At 36.5% G+C, this 13,686-nt stretch overlaps 1 long non-coding RNA gene across 1 annotated transcript; it reads left to right on the top strand.

The window, feature by feature from the left end:
• Positions 1–5,034: 5,034 nt before the first annotated feature.
• LOC112951435 lies at positions 5,035–13,093 on the top strand. The gene is made up of 3 exons (XR_003250209.1): positions 5,035–5,231; positions 5,648–5,747; positions 13,064–13,093. It is a non-coding gene; the product is annotated as an uncharacterized LOC112951435 (long non-coding RNA).
• Positions 13,094–13,686: the final 593 nt, after the last annotated feature.

The following is a 13,686-nucleotide window of genomic DNA, read 5'->3' on the forward strand; positions in this document are numbered from 1 at the left end:
TATCTATCTCACTTTATTTTTTTTTTTCCCTCTATTCTATTAGAGACACATATTTCTATGTACTGGGGCGGGGAGACTTTTAAAATGAGCTTGTATTGGCATATAATTTGCATGAAAACAGAGACTTGGCTTTCTATCCTGGAGTGGATCTTCAAGGATCACACAAACGTACTCTGACTATTCTTTCCTAGTAAAAGAATTAAGAATTTTTTCTCCCCCTTCCCCTCTGTACCATGTTGCAAGTCAGAAAAATCTGCATGACACTTGGACTGTTTTTTTAACCATTTTCATAATAATTGAAGCTTTTGGTGTTATGTATATGTTATTCCTTTAATGAAATAGTAATATTAACCTTAGGGAGCTTCTTTAGAATGCTAACAAATTATTTTCTATGCAAGAATATTCTTTAACTTAAAAGTCATATTGACAGCAAAGCTACTGCCCACTAATTCTTAGGGAAATATGTACATCCCTCTTAGTGAAGCCAGAAGTCAGTGTTTACCAATCTTAATAAAAAAGACTGTGGTGGTAATAGCCATGTGAGAGTGTGTTGTAAGGAAAGGGTAGCAATTGTGACCCAGCCTGGTATAGGCTCGATGAGGAAAACTTCTAGTCCTCCAGACGGCAACTATGGCAGAAAGTGGAGGAAGACCTTATCGAGCTTCACAGTGGTGATAGAGAAAAAGGTGAGTAACAGATGAATTTCCTGGTCACCTGAGACACTGTTGAAAAGCACAGTTTTGCAGACGGTCAAAGTTTGATTAGAACACTCACTAGTAATTGTTATGGGGGCACAGGATGTGCTTCTGCTGGACTCTTAAAGCCAGGTGCATAAAAGCACTAGAAAACTTTCTATACCAATGTTTTTGGTTTAGAAGTTAGGAAAAAAGGTTTGAGTATGCAGGTAGGACAAAAGTAATGTTCTGTTTTACAAGCCAAATCTTATTTTAGGTATTCAGAAACATTTACAGCTCTTGAGATACATGGATAGCATTTGTGAGTTGTGGTGAAAACAGATTCATTTTGTGAAATAAAAGATTTTTCATTTTGGAAAGTATTTGAGGAAATGGGAATAGGAGACAAGTACATGAAGAAAATCCATGAATGTACATGATAAATAGCTAGAGAATTTCTGAAAAGCAGGAAGATAGTTCTTTGTTCTTGTTGTTAAAAGTTCTTGTTGGACTGGTCTCTTTGGCAATTTGTGTCTGCAACGCAAAAGTACAGTGAGCAAGGTCTCCATTGTGTTTCCCATTGCCAGGGCACTGTGTTGCAGAGATGCAAGTGCACTATTGTCACTTCCTTTTTGTGGCATTGTTAAAAAAACTTTGGCCTTCAACCTAAAATACTAAAAAGTAATCTGACCGAAGCTATTTAAAATGATCTCTTACCAGCTTTGAACCAGTTAGTGCAACAGAGCAGTGACTTGTCTACTGTAATGAAAGTTGGAAGTTTGGCTGGAGACTTGAATAACAAAAATGACTTGTCAGTTGACTTTGCATTTATTGTTCTTGGTTGTAAATTGATGGGGATCTCTAAAGTAGAGATGTTTGACCTTTTAATTTGCATATAGCTGGAACACAGTTGTGTGGGTTGTGTGTTTTTTTTTTTTTTTTTTTCCCCCCCCCCAGACCAAAAGTGCTGTTATCAATGAAAACTCAATTAACTTTTATTTTCGGGCTTGGCCAGATGTCTTGCCTGTAGACTGCATCTGGTGGTGCAGATGAGTCCTCAGCCCTGGCTGCCCGGGTATCAGCTCTGCATGTTTGATGGCTCTGTTAGAGCTTGCTCAGTACCTGCTGCTGCAGTGCAAGTACAAAGTGCGGCAGGAGGTTGTTTGAAATGTTCTCTTAGCAACCCTTGATGAACAAATCATATAATTTCCAGCTGCAAACCTGGGAGTTCATTTCTGTGTATGTTTATTAGCTACATGTATGGTTCCTGGAAAATGATTGTGTTCATCAACCTGCATGTACAGTTCTCTGTTTCATACCGTTCTTGAAGTAGCTATTTTACCGAAGTAAACATTAACGGAGGAAAAATCCAGCTCAAGCTGAGATATCTCGTTTAATGAAAATGAAGATTAGATGCAGATTTTTTATTTTGGTTTAACTTTTTCATTTCCACTGCAAATGTAGGCAGCGTGAGCACTTACATCATGTTACTGAGACATAAGTAAAATAATGTTCTACATTTTTGTAGGTCACTTGTAGCAGTTTTTCCCCACCCTTTGCAGTTAGAGCACTGGAATAATTTTAAATGTTCCTGTCTGGAAAAGGGGTGTGTTGAGTGATGCTGACTGAACTGTTATATACCAGTATTTCATTTAATTTCCCCTGAAGTAAGGGAAATGGCAGGTGAATTAAATGTAGCTCGGTGTTTGCTGATGGATAGAATATGAATTTATGAGCGATAGCATATGCCTTTTTTAGGGGACCTTTTTATTTTTAAGAAGATAAGTAAAGTGCAGTTCTTCATTACTTTGCATTGAAAACTAGTATTTTGCCAAAAGCGTCTTTACACCTCTGTCTCATTAAATATGACTGCTATAGAAAAAGTAAGCATGTAATTTTAAAGTGTGTTTTACTTTTTTGAAGTATATTTTGATATTTTTCCCCAAAACTGTCTTGCAGAGTGAATGTTTTCTCTGTTTGCAAAATGTGATGGAAGCTGATGTTATGTATACTTGTAAACTAGTAATATATAGTTTTAACTGAACAAAGCCTTCCTGTTTTTGCATTGCTTCTCCCTGGTATCTCTTCAGAGATTCAGAGATTATTTTTGTGTTAGGTCTTAGATTTTTTATTTGAAGCACTTCAAATATCTTGGTGGCTTTGAGACAGGTAGTATAGAAGTGAATAATAAGTTATATTGTTTTATGATTAATATTTTTATGTCTAAATGTTACTTTAAGGGTTGCTTTATAGATCTTCATTCAATGAATGTCCTTTTGTCAGTAAATCTTGTTCTAAAAGCAGATCAGATACAAATTAGGGGGCTTCTTTGACCATTTTTTCAAGTCAGTATTTCTTTGCTTGAGTATTTATTTCTGTGAACGTGACTTTGAAAACTTTAATCCTTTGTGGTTACACTGATAAATGTAGTTTGCAAGAAGCGATTTGAAAGAAAAAAAAAAAGTAAATGAACCATATGTGGGTGACAGAACATTGGGTTAGAGCCTGATGGCAGTTGTATTCCACCCATATCACTGCAAGTTCTAATTAAAGGTGTCACTTTTTCCAAATTTCAAAGTTACTTTTGTGCTTGTTTTGAATGGCATACACTAGCACAACAGCTGGTTCTAAAATTCTGTGCATGTTGAGCGCTACTCGGCAACGTGCCTTAGATGTTCGTGCTGTGTTTCACTGATACTCATCAGCTGCTTATATTTGGTACAACTCTTCAGTTGTGTGATTTTCTAAATAAGCTTCTGCTTTTGTTTCCAGTCCCCAGGAGGAAGATATGAAATTAAAGCAAGAATTGGAAAAAATGAATGTAGATTATGAATTGGTTATGATTTACCAGTAGTGGTAAATCCAGCCTGTCCTGTCTCTGCTGTCGGTGTGTTGCAATACAGAAAGTTAGAGCTTCAGAACTGCTAGCAGTATTGCAGGTAGAAATGAGCATCAGTTCTAAAGAGCTACAGATTATAATGCTGGGGCAGGCATTTAAGAGAATAGAACATGATTTTAGATAGCTTTTCCCCCAAAAAATTAGTTTTGAAGCTCCTGTGAAACAAATATTGCAGACATAGTAATTTATCTGGGAAATCTAATTATGAGATGATTTTTTTTTCCTTAACAAAGCTTGAAATATTTGTGGTAATTCTATCACAATATCAGCTAGAGCAGTGAATAATTGCATGTCATTCCTTGCACAGCTGTTTTATAATGTGACATTTTGTGTTGGATACTACTATTACTGACATCTTATGACAAAAATGCAAACAATGATGAATTTGATACAAGTCTGCTGTTAGCTGGTATGTGCAGATGCTGGTCCTGGGTCCCATAATGAAAACTGATACATACTGAGAGACAATTAAAATGGACAAAGACATTATGCACATGTTAACAATATAAGAGCATATCTGAATTTACTAGAAGGTAGAACTCAATATGTTAAGATGAGCGGTAAATCACTAAGTAAATAGTTTCAGACTGAACAGAGGTAGATATGTTAGTTGCTGCCTTCTTCCACCTGTGGGTGACAACATGGGAGAAACTCAAATGTTTTCATTAACTCAAATGGTTTCATTAACTCTTTGTGTATGGTCTGTAGTCAGTATGGAGAAGATATTCAGTAAATCAGCTTGTCAACCTGAGTGTAACTTTATATGACGAATTACAGGCTGCAAATGTTCAGGACCTTACTGTTCTATAAGCAGAATAAAAACCATAGTCTGTATACCTAGCAATAATTCTTCAAAAATCAACTGTGACTCTTTGGGTACATCCTGGGAGATTATACGGATAGGTTTGTAACCTGTTACTAGAATTTACAGAGTTGCCCCAAATCACTTTGTGGTTCTTTAGGTCTAGAACATGGGCATTGGGAATGGGTTCAGACTAGTTTACAGTTCTGCATACGCTTCACTCATTTCTGAAGTTTCTCAGCAGAAAGTAAATGGTTAAGTCACTTAATTTGATGCAAAAATACTTTAAATGGATTAAACTGTGTATTCATTATGACTTTATGACTGGAAAAAAAAATCTTTTTTAGCTATCAAGCTCCCTGAAATACCAGGATGTGATTGAGGATGATGCTGTCTAGCATAGCTATATTACAGCCAGACTGCTGCTGTGGAAGGGTACATAAAAGCTGTGTCTCTGAAGGGTGCAAGTGTGTCACTAGGCTTTCCATTGCCAGCTTCAGATATGTAGCTGAACGTTTCAGTATTAGTTCTGAAGACTTGGGCTGTTAGATTTAACATGAAGAAAGTTTAGCTTAGGAGCCTTTTTTTTTTAAGATTTAATGTAAAATTGCTCATATATGAAAATGAATGGATGTGTTTATTTTTTCTTTTTAAGTGCATCAACATTCTCAAATTGATTTTGATGGCTCCAGCTGCTGCTAATGATCTCTCTGAACAAAAGAAAGGGCAATAGTACTTTAATAACATAGAAAGTTTAGAAGCAGATTGGTTGCAGCACTCTTGTGGTCTCATCACAAGGAGTGGACTCATCAGGAGCCAGTAAAAGTGGCTAGACTTTCAACAAAGAGAAAGGAATGTAAGTACAAAGATCAATTTAAAGTTGGGACAATAACTGAGGAGAGGGAGGGAAGAAACCCAGGAAACAGGAGGGTGATGTAGAAGAGAGCAAGCAGCTTGTGGCTGGCTTTCCCTTTGCTTTCCAGAAACAAAGCAGCAAATAAATGAATGATGTGTCATCAGGGTCGCTTCTTCAGCTTGGCACTTGCAAAAGGTGGGCATGGTGAAATGGAAGTGCTAATACTTGGCCCTGTAGGGTTCTCGGGGAAGCTGCAGCCCTCGCCTCGCTGTATGTGCCTATCCTGGGCACTGAACGTGATAGTCAGGCCTAGCTCGAACAGAAATTTTGACCTTTGGTAAAAGATATAAAATAATTAGTTTGATGGTTAGCTTTTATCTTTTAATTAATATTTAACAGTGTATTTTTTTTTCTAGAAGTCGCAATAAGCAACTTACAGAAGAACTAATGAGTGAAAGTTTTGATGAAAGATGTGTCAGTCTTCTGAAAGCACAAGGCAGACAATTGGAGAGCCAGGTAATAGTACGATAATACAGAAAAACATTACAATATTTTACAATACAGAAAAAAAATGGCTTTAGGAATGATTCAATAAAATATATTTGATGTACAGGAATATCAAAGATTGGCACTCTTTAAACCGAAGTAGGAACACTGTAGTGGTTTCCAGATCTTGCACTCCCAATGTATATAGCAGAAGTTGGAGGGAGCTTCTGTGACAAAAGGGCCCATCTTCCAACCTGGGCATGTACATGCAGCAGAAGCTGCTGCTGGTGCAGACCGGAATATGTTGGTTTCTTGCCATCTCCTGTGATCTGTCATTTCTCCTCTGCTGATAATCGACTTCATTTTTCAGAGAAAGGCATTTTTATCTGATATACTCTGTAAATATTGCAAAGATTTTCCTCATTATTGAAACTTTCCTTATACGTGTAGACCATACTAAAGTATAAACATAAATTGCAGAGAGGCAATTCAGCAGGATATTTAGAAAAGCAGGAGTGGGAAGAAACTGAATGAAGTTCATACTTTGGCCTTTCATAACCGAATTTTATTATTTGTATTTCTCTATGGTTGTATATATTTTTAAATATCAAAGTATCTAAAATGTACCAATGTTGTTAAGGCTGTCAATGTTTAAGGGCACCTCTGAGGCAAAACTTTCAAGTGGATAGAGTAACTGTTCAAACTAAATGGATATGGTTGCGAAAACGGACAAGCTTTCAGGTGTGCAGCCCTTCCTTGGCACCTGTATGCAAGGAAATGGGCGCTAGAAGAAATTTCCTTTTTGTTACAGCAGGATTTGGAAACTGTTGCACAACCTCCATTATTTATTACAGTAAAGACTGCAACCCTCAAACAGGGTTTTTTCTTTGTCTAAACTCGTTGATAATTTTAACACCCATTGATGGGGAAGGAGCTCTCTAGATTTTTTAAAAAGGAATCTAGTCCCCAACACGTTGAACAAATTGGACAAAATATTTGTATCTTAAGAAAACTTCTGAGTGTATGTACAAATATAATGTACCCTTGTGAATTTTAGGATGTTGTCACTCTTTTCTCCTCAGGCATTTATGAGAAACTGTTTTTTGCCAAGACTACTGGTTATATTGGAGTTTGGAGAGCTGGACAGAATTCTCTCTTATTCATAAGTCCAAGGCCCATTGGATCTCTTATGATCCATGGGTCGTTCCTATCTTTACGTACAGACCTCTCTTTATATTATGGAATCCCAATTTCTTAAAAAAAATAAACAAACAAAAAAACCCCACAACAATCCGCTATTCCCATGGCACCTTTGTAAAAGGTTATTTTTAAAGTTTTTGTTTTGATTTGTTTATAACTGCTTTTATATTTATATTAACAGTCTCTTACTACATATTTCACAAATAAGTATTAGAGACACTCAAACTAGTCTAGTTTATTTTTTTAATTTAAAAAGGAGAAAAAAGAGAAAAGAAAAAGGCAGAAAGCAACAATCCAGACCCAACTGTAAAACAAAACAAAACAAAAAAAACAATTTGACCAAATTAGAAAAAGTGCTTATTTTTATACATCTTTCTTTCCACCACCTCTCCCCGCCACTCAATATATTTAAGCGTACTGGAAAAAAAAACTTAGTGAGCTCTTTAACAAGAGGTCTTTATTTGCTCATTTCTCATAATAAAAATACCTAACTCAAGGAGACATCAGTGACGGTCTGAGTACTGAGTAGCCACTGGGTGGCTACTATGCCTGATAAAATAATAAAATTTCATATAGTGGCCATAGTGTGACACGCTCCTTACTAGTAAACTGTGCTGAAGTGATTTTTTTTCTCTCTCTGTTATGAATTGCATTATAGTTTAATTAAAAAAAAAGGCATTTTATATTATGTAAAAATAACAATTATTTGAACTCTGACAACCCACTTAGAAATGAAGCGATTCTCCTGTACCCTCAAGCAAAGTGCGTTAGACAAGTTTCAATATGATATCATCCTGTAATTAAATACTTCAGTATGAGACTCATAAAATTAATGTTTTTCAATTTGTATGCAAGTAAAATACAGAATGTCATGAGGATCTCCTTGACTAATTTCAAATTAGTGAAATTGTTATCCTTAATGTTTTGCTGAAAGCTGTTTGAAAGCTGGAATAAAAAAAAAAAAAAAAGAAGGAATTTTGAGAGGGGTTATAGACACTTCTTATTTAGAAAAGAGTAAAACCTGAACATCATTGAAGTTACGTCTTTTGTCTTTTTTATGTTGACTGTCTTCACATTAACTGAGACTTTTGTGCAGGGACTGAAAGTTATAGTATACAATATTTAAATAAATGATTGCTGCTATTATTGTTGATGTTAGTATAAATATTATTAATGGAAAGACATGATGCAACGGTGTTTTGAAAGACCTCTAAGTCAACACTTTCTTTAGAAGGAAGTTGTCTTTATACTGGCACAACTCCAGTTAAAAAGAAAAGTGTGTGTTGAAGGGGGAAACTAGGGAGGTGCTAAGGTGGTGAGATAGTTATGGAAAAGCAGGTTATTTCTGTAGCAGCCTGTCAGCAATGTATCACTAGCCAGACAAATATTTTCACAGCCGCTGTCATTTTGGATAAGTGGTGATTTTCTAATAGTTAATTGCATAAAATTAGGAAGGATGCTCATGCCAGCAAGGGGTCAGACATATGTGTGGAATTGTTCCTTAAAATGAGGAAAACAAGAGAGGCACAGGGCACAGGAATGCATCTAGGATCATAATTTTAAGATAATAATTTGGCTAGTGAGAGGCATTTACAAAATAAAAAGAAAGAAGTCCTTTCAGTAGTTAAGATTCCCTCTTGCCTGGGATGAGGACAGTGAACTTAAGAAGTCTGAAATGAAACTTTAGAAGAAGTCATGGCATCTATAACCCCAACTGAGTACATAAGAATAGAACAGTATGAGAAATGGGCAAAAGGCAAGTGATACAGCAAAAAAGGATAATAGAAGAAGCAGCGAGGGAAATTGCAAGTTGTTTGTATTGGTGATAGGTGAGTAATTTCATTGAAGAATGGGTTGTATTGTTAATCAGCTGTGGTCAGCAGGGCACTAATGAAGTACTTGTGTGGCAATGGGGGAGATAGCAAGACAGAGGAACCTGAACTGCTTGAACCCAAATGTTGAAGAATGGTGAACAAAGGGAAATAATGGCAGACATCTGGGATGATTTTTGAGGAAAATAGAAATATAGCTAAAATATATGCTTGTAATGTGGCAACTTGGGTTCGGTAAAGTCAGGAATGAGACAGTGAGGAGGTTCTGATGAGATAGTTCATGGAAAATGTAAATCACTTGGGCCAGATTTGCCAGATCTAAAAAGTTAGAATGACACTTTCCCCTCAGTATTAGGGAAATTTTAGCCTTTTAGATATGGGGGAAAATTGCAAATAATCATGATAGATGCTGATTATCATTTAATCAATATAGTCTTTTTTTAAAATTGATTTTAGCCTGATTTTAGGGAGTAGGGAGAATATCATGGAAAAAAATACTTCTAGGTCTTGGCTTTAGGTGTTCATTTGGTTTGACAAAGACTGATAAGCAGTAATACATCTTTAATGTTCTTAATTTCAAAAGGGCAAACAGTGAGAAATTAAGGATTTACGAAGCCAGATATGCCGTGCAGCCCAGATAATCAAGTGAAAGGGAGACTTAAAATTTCAAATGGAAATTCTTTTTGAAGCAAGGTAATCTGAAATGAAACTAAATATGCCAGAAGAATACTGACATGCAAAAGAATATTAGACGTATGGATGTGGGAAAGAAGACATCGGTCAAAAATCAAAGAACTCAATTTTAGGGGTGAAATGCTAATTGCCCAATGCAGTGTGTTAGGAATGAAAACAAATAGCAAAGGTATTTTTCAGCCATTTAGGTTGAAAGAGTAAGGTGGGAGGGTGGAAAGAGAGCTGCATGCAGTGAGAATTTAAATGGAGGTTGAAAATAATCCAGATTCGTTTGGGAATGAAATACTCTGCCCCAGCTTCCAGGAAGGGGGATAATGAGAAATAGAAATGGAAAATAAGTAAAGCACTAAAACTCGGAACACTAATGTGTGGTAATTGGCATTCTGTTGCTCTAGTGTTCTCAAGAAAGTGACACTTGAGAGATTTATTAGAAACCTAATGGATCCTTGCATTGAAGTGAGAAGTAGTATCGTATGACTACGAATAGTAAATGCATGAACCTTGTTGTAGGAGAGTAGAAGGGATGATTATTTGGATGATTATTAATCTGAAATCAATAGTGTGGAAGCTTGCTTCTTTTTTAAAGAAAAAAGAAATCTCTATACTAGTCGTTTAAGTGGAACTCTTAAGTATTAAACATTACCCACTTTCAAGCAGATAGTGTTTAACCTTCTTTATTTAAAATCCATGTTTCTAGACAGGACGTGTGTTTAGAACTAATGCATCGGTTTTAGAGAAATGCGGCACATGCAGTGCCACAAGGAGAGATTAATCTCTTAACAGGAAAAGATCTTTTAGAATAATAATTACTGTGTGAGTAAAGAACTAGCAAATGGGGAGATGGCAAAGGACGAAGCACAGATATCAAGTTAGTCGGTGTTTTTTAGTACCCTTTTAAGAGGCTGATCTGATGCTGATTGGATTTTCAAAATGATTTTTTGCACAAAATGAGAGAACGTTTCTAGATATAAAAGTTAATATCTTTTTTTAATGGGCTAAGGTTTTATACAGGAATTACATGACTTTGAGAACTGAAATAATAAACATGAGACTGTTTTGTTCCACCATAGCTAAACTGATGTCCAAAACTGAGCCCTGGCTTGTAACCCTAAGTCTGTGTTCACAGGCCTGTTCAAGAGCACACAAACAAGTTATTTTTTGTCTACTGCTTCACTTCTACATATGTCTGAGAAATGCATGAGATTTTATCACATCAGCTTTTGTTTAGAAATAATCAAAATATATCTGCGTTGGCCATGTCTTGAACTGCCATGTCTTGAATTGTTCTGATGCATCTTTATGTCCAGTGTGCACTTCCTCTTTGAATTGCGATTGCTCTGCTGATGCTTCTGGTAGAGGAGGCCTGAGAAGCAAGTGCAGTCTTATGTTGGGTAAATGTTGATTTGCCTGCAGTCATTTAGTAACACGTCTAGAACTTTCATTCAACACTGTCTATTGGTGCTTTGTGAGCACTTATCTTTCTTATGTGAGATATGTATTTTGGCCTGCTAATCTTAAATTTATGCAATTCCCTGCACAAACCTTTCTGCTTTGTCTCCTAATGTTCTTGAAAGTGAGTGAGTATGATCAAGTCTCACCATATAGCTGGTTCTTGCAATGGGTAGTGACACTTTGACTCCAAGATATACTGAATTGTGTTTATCTTTGAGTCTGGAAAAGAATGAGAGGTACCAATGTTTTGTTCAGTTCCTGTGAAATGAGAGTTTGATGAATGCTCTGATGAATTGTTTGTATGAAATTTCTTGTTTCAAACAGTGATATATACATTGTCTGTACAAGCTTAAAAAGTGCCAATGTGACGTAGACTGGTCATACATTTCTGGCACATACAGATATGATATAGTACCTACACAAATATGCTGCCCACCTTCCAGTCGTTTCACTGCTTCTTGCTGTGCTAGTTAGTTGCTTTGCTAATTTGTGCATTTGTGTGTTTCGTAATGGAGATGGTGTTTGGTTGTGTTTTTCAGTCCTCTTTCATGTGATCTATACTTCATTCTCATGTACCACATTATGGATTGTAACGTATGTATATGGTAAGTCTGGAGATAAGAGGCGCTTTGGGCTCTCCTTGGACTGTATCTGGTGCTCCCAGAAAGTGAATGACTTGTTGCCTGTTCAGGTATAGGTGAAACATATGTTGCTGTCTTTCACAGGGGGCAGAAATCAGGAAAAGGAACTGCTTAGTGGCCTTACTCTCTTTTGGGGGAAGAGGAATGATGAGGAGGGGAAGGAGCAGATTCATATTACTCATTTTGAACCGCTAAGATTAACATTGGACGTGGGCTTTGTTTTAAAAAAGACTGGTTCCTCTTTGGAGCTTTTGTCAGAGTAGGGTGTGAAGGCTTGTGTCTGACTCAAAGATCCATTTTTGCCTTACCATATAATGTTCCCATAGTGTGCACTGTGCGTATCGAAAGTTTTTAGCAAAATCTGATTACAGTTATGGTCAAAGCCGTTAGAATTGATTTCAGAAAAGCTCTTCCTGATGTATGGAGTTATATTTGGAGTTCTAGCTGTAACAGTAGGGATGAACTTACTGTGGTGTGCTAGAATATACAAAGCAGCGCAGTATCTCTTGCTACTTGCAGCGTAGGCAGATCGGGATATGCAGTAATGTTGACAAAATTTGGCCTAGACTGAGATGAATGTGTATCAATCTTCTCAGTTTTCCTAATATATTGTCTAAAGCAAAGTCTTAAAAACAAGTTAAATATAAATTCTGTTAAAATGGAGATTATTTTATCTGTAAAAATACAGAAATTAAATCTTTATTCTAGAAACATTAAGGTTTTTTGACAAAGATAAAAATTGCAGATGATTCAGTTTTCTCTATCTGGGCATTAAGCAGCTCATAACAGTTAACAAACTTAATTCTGTAATTCTGTAAGCTCAGCTGCGCCTATGAGAAATTGATTTCTCAGCAAGAGACGCAAATGTGCCTTGTGTCCAGCTTTAAAACTGCCTGTTCAGAACTAATTTGCTGCATTTTCAGAAATGTACAGATGCATATGGTGTTCATGTGCTAGGGTTTTTTTCATGTCAGCTATGGGCAGTAGGTTAATTGAGGGGTCAGGTGCAAGTATTGGAGTGTTAAAATTGCAGTGTTGCCATCATCCTTAATAAGGTGAAATGCCTTGAGAACTTGGCATAATACTTAATTGCTTGTAATAACTGTAGCAGGGTCATTGGCAAGCAGTCACACTTGCTGCAAAGCTGTCTGGTGCCAATCACTTTTCTTAAAAAAAAAAATGCAATGTTTGTCTATGTATTTAATATGATCTCTTTTTTGCCTATAATCACCCATACACGCACACATATTTAAAATCAGACATAAGTTTAAAATTTTGCTTTTCTTAAGCAAACGCTAATCAGAAAACAGATATCTCAAAATCAGTTTGAAGATATCTTCAACTGTGCTAATTTATCTTCTATCCACCTCTGATTTTTTTGCTTTAATTCTTTCCTCCTCTGCCTTCCAAGTAAAAAGAGACCAGAAATGAAAAGCTGTGTTTTAGGCAATCATAGCAACTTAGCATGTTTTAAGATTAATCACAGCAAATGCTATGTATTTTTTCACTTTTATTTTTTGCTTTTAAGATACTCATGAAAAATCAACTTTCAGACTGAAGTTTTCCATGAATTTCCTACTCTAATGTTTGGAGCAAACAAACATGCCATTCTGAGCAGGGAGAGAGCATGTGCAACCAGTAGGAAGTCTGGCAAGCAGAAGTGAGAGGAAAGAGCCAGTGCCACATTCCCAGGCGTGGTAGGTATTCCAGTACCCTGCTTGCTCCATCTGACCCGCCTGTGCACATGGAGTTCGTGACAACCAGTTTCCTCTCTATAGGGCAACACACACAGTTGTGCATTTGAAGAAACTGTTGCTCTAGCTTTTTAAATCGCTGCTGACAACTTCTTTCGTTCTCATTTTATGAGATCTCAGCTGAATAGGCTTAGAATGGTCTAAGAACTAATACTGAGCTGATGCTATAACTGTCCTTCTTGGACAAAGCATGTCCTGAAGCAGGAAACATTCCTCTTTCCTGAGCCCTTCAGTTAGTATGCACCTGCTGTTGTGCTGCAGAAATAGATGATATTTTTTGATGATGATATTTTGTTTGAACCTTCAGCTCATTTTTAGAGCCCTGTAGAGGACAGAAATGTCCTCTATAGGGCTCATACCACCTTGTCTTTTTTTTTTTTTTTTTTTTTCTCTCCAT

The sequence above is a fragment of the Nothoprocta perdicaria genome, unplaced genomic scaffold (assembly GCF_003342845.1).
Source record: "Nothoprocta perdicaria isolate Ctin4 unplaced genomic scaffold, notPer1 scaffold_35, whole genome shotgun sequence".
Taxonomy (NCBI): Eukaryota; Metazoa; Chordata; class Aves; order Tinamiformes; family Tinamidae; genus Nothoprocta; species Nothoprocta perdicaria.